General features: G+C 32.3%; 1 long non-coding RNA gene across 2 annotated transcripts; it reads right to left on the bottom strand.

Moving 5' to 3' along the window:
* Positions 1-340: 340 nt before the first annotated feature.
* Positions 341-6,732, bottom strand: LOC147810819 (uncharacterized). Of its 2 annotated transcripts, none has more exons than XR_015432972.1 (4): positions 6,377-6,732; positions 4,982-5,026; positions 4,169-4,255; positions 341-1,050 (listed from the first exon to the last, which is right to left on the bottom strand). It is a non-coding gene; the product is annotated as an uncharacterized LOC147810819 (long non-coding RNA). The 2 variants fall into 2 exon arrangements; XR_015432973.1 differs by lacking the exon at positions 341-1,050 and adding an exon at positions 3,175-4,074.
* Positions 6,733-7,019: the final 287 nt, after the last annotated feature.

The raw sequence follows: 7,019 nt of genomic DNA, 5'->3' as shown, positions 1-7,019 counted from the left end.
AACAATCATCAAAGTTATACAAAATCCTTGAGCTCCTTAATAAAAGTTTTCCCGTAACTCCGGCTTTTCTTCAAGTCAAGTGCTAGCTTCTATTGGTCAATGCTTTCTACTAACATACTTTAGGACGTATTTTCTAAATTTAAGAAGTTTTTAATTAAATATAGTAGCATTAAATTCTAACTTGAGAATCATTTAAACTGAAACAGTTGTAGTGATATAGTAGAAATGATAAATAAATGAATAGCTTGTATATAAAGTTAATTAAATACCTAGAATAGATATTCTATAAAATAGTGTATTTCTCTTAATATGTATCTTCAAGAAATGATAAATAAATGAGTTACTTTTTCTTTTGATAATCTTTATTTTAACCTTTTTATTTATTTATTTTTTAAGCATAGCTGCCAACACTGATAGGAAAAAATCCAGTAGATGTTTACTCAGAATTTTGAATAGTAATAGGGATTTAATTCATCAAAGATAGTTAAAATATTTTTTTAATTAAATTAAAAAGAGAGTTCTGAATAAAAATAACCTGAACATTTTTGAACAAAAAAAAAGTGTTGAACTATTTTTTATAAATGAGGTTTGCATCATTATGAATTATTAATACTTATTTAAATATTCAAGCAATAATCTGCACAAAAATTCTATTTCAATAAGGATTTTTTTTAGGAAATTTCCTCAATATTAAGGAATTTTCTAAAATGTACAAAAACCAGGAGAAATTTTAATGAAACCAGTAAACCAGGAGAAACTGGCCTAATCCAGTAGAGTTGGCAGCTATGTTTAAGTGGTAATTAAGAGATAAGCATATGTATAAAGTACAAAATAGGAAGAAAAAAAATTTATAAAGTTGGATCTGACAATTCGAAGCATGTCCATTTTTTTTTGTTCTTATACAATAGACAAGAGTATTGGTAGCCAGCTTGACTCTATGAAGGTGCTTGCTGGTGCCATCATATAAGGTCTATGCCCACTACTAGTGGCAACATCCTGAGGAAAGGAGCAGCTAAAAGTCTTCTTTATAACTATCGTCTGGTTAGCCAGCTGTAAAATAGAAGCATTTTTCTTGATAAAAAAAAATAGAAATCATGTTACCTTAAAATTCTGCAGTGGGTCAGAATTTAATCTAAGACTTCAATTATATTAATATCTGAAAACCATGCCAAACAATAAAGAGCATAATTATTTTTTATGAATTTAAAAAATATACAATTATATTTATTACATATTGCAAAATCAATGACTGAAATGTTATCATGTTATGGCACAAAGATATTCTTCAAAGTAAATGAAAATCTGCATAAACCATTGTAGAAACATAGTCCTGGTAAACATATCTCACAGAAAAGCTTTAAGCAGACAATGCTGTGAGACTATTCCCCGGGACAAATATGGATCATCAGTAGAAGAACAAGCTGCAATCTGAATACTAATTAAATTTTTAGATTAAAAACAAACTATATTAAATAAGTAAAGAATAATTCCATATATAATCCAGGCAAAAGCTAGAAGAGAACAAGTTGCTTCTAATAAGTATTGCAATTAAGATACCTTGTAAAGATTTCAATCAATGGTTAAGTATATAACTAAAAGCACAGCTTTTTAAATTGTAAATCTATAAAGGATTGCATACATTACCTTGAATCAACTTGAGTAACAGAGTGACATTCAACACAAAAGTATACATTTTAAGATATTTTTAATTACTGGAAAAAAGTTAAGCATGCACACATGCAATTATATAAACTGCTGTTTGTAGAAAATGCAACACCATGAAAGAATCATCAGAATCAAATGAAATTTAATGCAGAAACGACTTGTACTGATACAAATAAATGATGAAATTTTCAAAACAAAAGAAACAAATTAAGCGTCCGAAATCAGTATTTGGTGCAGCCACCACGCGCTGCAATAAGTGCTGCTATACGACGTGGCATGGAGTCAAACAGATGTTGAATATCTGCTTGAGGAAGAGAATTCCATATCGCTTGTATGCGCAACCAAAGTTCGTCTTTGGAAACTGCAGGACGCGGATCACGAGTGAGACGCCGACCAACCATATCCCACACGTGCTCAATAGGCGACATATCCGGCGAATAAGCAGGCCAAGGAAGAAGTTGCATGCGTTGTGCTGAACAGAAGTCTCTAACAGTCCGCGCAACATGTGGGCGTGCATTATCCTGCTGAAAGATAGCTCCAGGGATGCCTTGAAGGAAAGGAACGACTTCGGGCTGTAGCACTTCACGGACGTATCTGTTGCTATTGAGATTACCCTCAATTCGTATCAAATTGGATCGTCCATGATACGAAATCGCACCCCAGACCATAACTCCGGGTGTTCGACCACTATGTCGTTCAATAATACACTCAGGAAGGCAGCGTTGACCGGCATAACGTCTAACACGAACACGGCCATCATGGGTCCACAAATTGAAGCGTGATTCATCTGAAAAGACAACTTGGTGCCAATCAGCTCGCCAGTCTCTGTGCTCAAGAGCCCACTGCCGACGCAGCCGTCGATGATCCGCCGTGAGGGGAATCCTGTATAATGGCACCCTTGCACGCAATCCACGGCGTAGCAGACGACGACGAATTGACGAAGCCGACAATTGTACACCTGTAGCAGTAGACCAATGTGCTGCCAGCTGCCTGGAGGAAGCTGTGCGATCATTCACCGCCATGCGGAGCAGGTGTCGATCATCGCGCTCTGACGTCACCTTCTGTCGTCCAGTGCCTGTTTTTCGAGTTGTTCGGTGCTCGTCGGTCCATTGCTTCCAAACTCGCATCACTGTGGAACTGTTCCGCTGCATACGAGCTGCTATTGCGCGATAGGAAAATCCTCCTTCTCGAAGGCCGATTATCCTCCCTCGTTCAAACTCCGTAAGTTGCTTGAATTTCTTATTCTTCCGTCGTGGAGGCATACTCAGGTCTCACTAAACGTTTGCCACTAACAAATAATCATAGACTATTTTCAACGTCCCGCTACAGCACTTTATTTATACGCTTTCAGCATCAATTCAGAGGGCGCTGCGCGCGCCACGCACGCGCGATGGCTCTGAAACTTTATTAATTTGCATAATATCCTATAATTGACATTTGCTGCGAATTTCATTTGATTCTGATGATTCCTTCATGGTGTTGCATTTTCTACAAACAGCAGTTTATATATATTAAAAAAAAAACATTCACAGGCTCAGTCATGTTGACGCAGTCAACGGAACATTGGAGCACACATCCACAATTAGACAATCTCTCTAGTGCTTTGCTAGTTGACCAAGCTCCCATTATTAACAATAAAAAATCAGCCCACTTCCTCCATATATGTCTAACTTGTCATGAGGTTGAACTAATTCTCTCAATTCAATCTTTTAGCATTCAGATGTATTACAGTTATTATGGGTTTTAGTCAATGATAGTTAAATTGCTAAAATTAAATAAATTATTGTTATGACAGGTTTGTTGTTCGGTTTCAGACTTTCAATTCTTTTGCTGGTTTCCAATTTAGTCAGGTTACTTACGTCTAAAAGAGAGGGGTAGTGTCTGTTTAACCTTATTTCATATTTCTATTGCAGAACCTATCAGAGTTTAGACATAAATACTAACAGCATTAAGAAAAAGGCAACCATAGGACATAACATCACAACATTTAATAGTTACTCATAGCACAGATTTTTAAAAAAAAATTTATTTTCTTTACATATGACATAAACGACCTCACAGCCAACTGCTTGGTTGGCAGGTGCACTGCCTACCAAAGAGACTAGTTGTAGAAATGTGGTGGGCAATAATTTTTTTACAAAATAAGAGATTAACAGCAGAACAACAATTTTGCGCTTTGTATAAACAACTGAAGTTAATCTTTGCCAAGTCCTGTGAGTGTGCCATTTACATAGCAAATGTGAAATTGTATTGAATGAAATAGCTGTAACTTTATCATTAGTCATTATACAATTACTATGTCTGGAATTTTAGATTCAAGAGAAAGAAATAATGGTTTCTACATCTAAACAGCTAGTAATAAACTGTGCTACTGGATAACTATGCCCAAACTATGTAACTGTAGTTTATCTGAAAACATGATAAATATTTGTGTTATGAATTATGCTAATACTACTAAATCAGCAAGTAAAATTTAAATAGAATCAAATATTAAAAAACAAACCTCATATTTCTTTTAGACTGTCTCTTATACCACACAACTTGCAAACTTAATTCTGGTTTTTCCGATCAGACAGTAACAGACTGATGGCTGAAATAAGAAATTTTTAAAAAAATAACATAAACAACTAACTTTCTGATACAAGAACTATGTTAACCTTAAAGGAGAAAATACAAATCTTTAAAAAATAACCACAGCATCAAACCAATATTAACAAAAATATGGTTTAATAATAAAAGTTTATAAACTTTTCATTGCTTTTTTTTTCTGTTTTCTTCTTTAGCCCATATTTCATTTAGGGAGAAAAAAAAGACCTTACATTACTTTGAAAGTTTTATAAGTAAAAATCAACCATGTTGAATACTTATGCATGATAATTCATTTATTAAGAGGTAAGATTTAAATACTTTTAAAATCTTTCGCCATTTTTAGAGATTGAATGCTAAAATAATAAATTTCTAAAATTGATAAAGCAAATAGAATAAATAATTTTTAAAATAATTAATATAAAAAACAATATATTAATAAATTTATTGTTTAATAATAATAGAGGAAGATAATAACCAGCAAAACATTGACTTTTTCTTAACCTACATTTGATTAAAGACAAATACTGATAAACATTAAAAGATATTTATTTTGACTTTTATTATTTTATTAAAATTTTAATTTGCAAACAGAATACTACAACAATATAGTTGAAGAAAAAAAACTAAAACACTTAAGGTAAAATGCCACAGTTAATATACAATTAGTTGAATAATCAAAATAAAAAACATTATACTAGTAGCAATAGTACTAACTACTGATACTAACTGAAATACTTGTATTGGCTCCTCTTGAATCTGTCTGTCATTTAAGCTAAAAAAAGAATAAAATTAGATGAATCTCTGTGCAATAGACAAATTTTTATTACAGTAATCTCTCTCCTTAGTTTTGTATAATGTTACTTTGTATATACCAAATATATTTAAAGTGAAAGAGTATTTATAATTCAGGGGCAATGTTCTTAGCGATCTTCCCTCTGTCCCTCAGGGGCAGAACCACAACCGTTGTGAGAGAATTAGTACTTAGATTAACTCATAACATTCAACATTCTATTGCCTCTAAACATTTTTCTCCATTGTGTAAAGTAGTACAAAGAAGAATATCAGGGAAAAAAACACTTTCTACTGAATATTTTTCCTTACAGCATCAAAGTGCTAAGTCTGATGCAGTTCTTTGACTACTCTCTCTTGTTTGAATGGGCTGAGTTGTGGTGATCAGGCTTAAATGTCAAGACAAGAGTACAATGTTTTCATGAATCTAGTTAACATATATATAAGTAAACATAAAGTCGTGTATACATACACTTTCTTTTTAGCAACTTTGTCATGCATTCTTCACAGACTGAATATTGCCCTGTCAGTTTTAATGAATGCCATCTTTGCTAATACATTCATCTGCGACAACATCAATATCTCAATAAGGTTAAACATTTAAGAAAACAGTTAAATATGTCACCATGGAATCCCTTAGTAAAAAGAGTAAAGGGGACAGAAGAAATAAGCAAGGTTTGGTTTACATAGTAGTTTTTGACTTAAACATTAACTGTAAAAAAACTTGGAATTTTGAGAAGATAAAAATTATAGATAGAAAAAAATATAAATACTTTGTAGTAAATGAAAAATTTAATTTCAAATTAAAATCTAAATAAGTTAATTTAAATTGTTATTAATTTGTCAATATGAATTATATTCTAAAGAAATATAATAATTTTATATGCATTTGAAATAAAAATTAAATTATGTGTACAAATTGTTTTGCACATAAATGTGATACATATAGAATAAAATTTCTTGATTATAGTATGCATGCTCATAATTTATGCAATAGTTTAGACAATCTAAAAGAATAATAAGAGCAGTAATTGTGAACGAAAATGATAAATATTATCTAAAATTCAAAATAAGAATTTTTCTGTTTCTTTACAGATTCATATTTAGAATTTACTTTGATAAATGAAAATTTTTTCTTTTGGTTTATGATTTTCAAAAATACATAAATTTTACACATAAAGGAAAACAAACTATGTAATTTAAATTCTAAATCTTTGCATTTTCAGGAAATTTAGTATGATCTCTTAATATTAACAAAATCTCATGATTTTTTAAAATATAATGCTTTTAAAACATACACTTATATTATAAATCTTTAATTAATAAGAATTACCTGTAAATAAAATTTTCATGATGACAAAATATAAAATCCAGCTCAATCAAATCTAGAAAATGGCTCTGAAAAATAATTTTGTTTATGATATGACAGGAAACTATAGATGCAAAATAACTGATTTCAGTAGTGAGGTAGTTGCAATATATGGGTAGCAAGTAAAAATATCCAAGCCATTTTGAATTAATTGAGCAAATGGTGCAGCTCTTAGCATTCGAAAGAACATTGTAGATAATATAGTAAATTTACTATTAAAAATATGAATTACTTAGCGAATTCGCTTCATTGCTTAATCATTCCGAGTACGTCCAGCTCAAACATTTTCGCCATTTTCAATCACGTTCAAAAAGCGGGCGTCCAAGCAGTTGGCGGTAGATTTCGTTTGGCAATCACCCATTTCAGCTGATCGCCAAAGTTTAGGGTTATAAAAGGGCGGGCATCCAAGACAGTGCGTAATTCAATACATAAGGAATAATCAAGGGTCCCGCAGTAGACTGATCGTTAAAACACGGTTCCCAGCAAATCACCGAAGTCAAGCATCACTGGCTGCGGTCAGTGTGCGGGTGGGTGACCACTTGGATCAGTCTGCGTAGGGACCGAGGGTGTGCGGTATTGGTCCTCGTTAAACGGTTCTACCATAAAG

Source organism: Parasteatoda tepidariorum, chromosome 4, assembly GCF_982258835.1.
Source record: "Parasteatoda tepidariorum strain Cologne lab strain chromosome 4, Ptep-v5.0, whole genome shotgun sequence".
Lineage (NCBI taxonomy): Eukaryota > Metazoa > Arthropoda > Arachnida > Araneae > Theridiidae > Parasteatoda > Parasteatoda tepidariorum.
The sequence above is the reverse complement of the archived record's forward strand: the minus strand, read 5'-3'. Positions and strand labels throughout refer to the sequence as shown.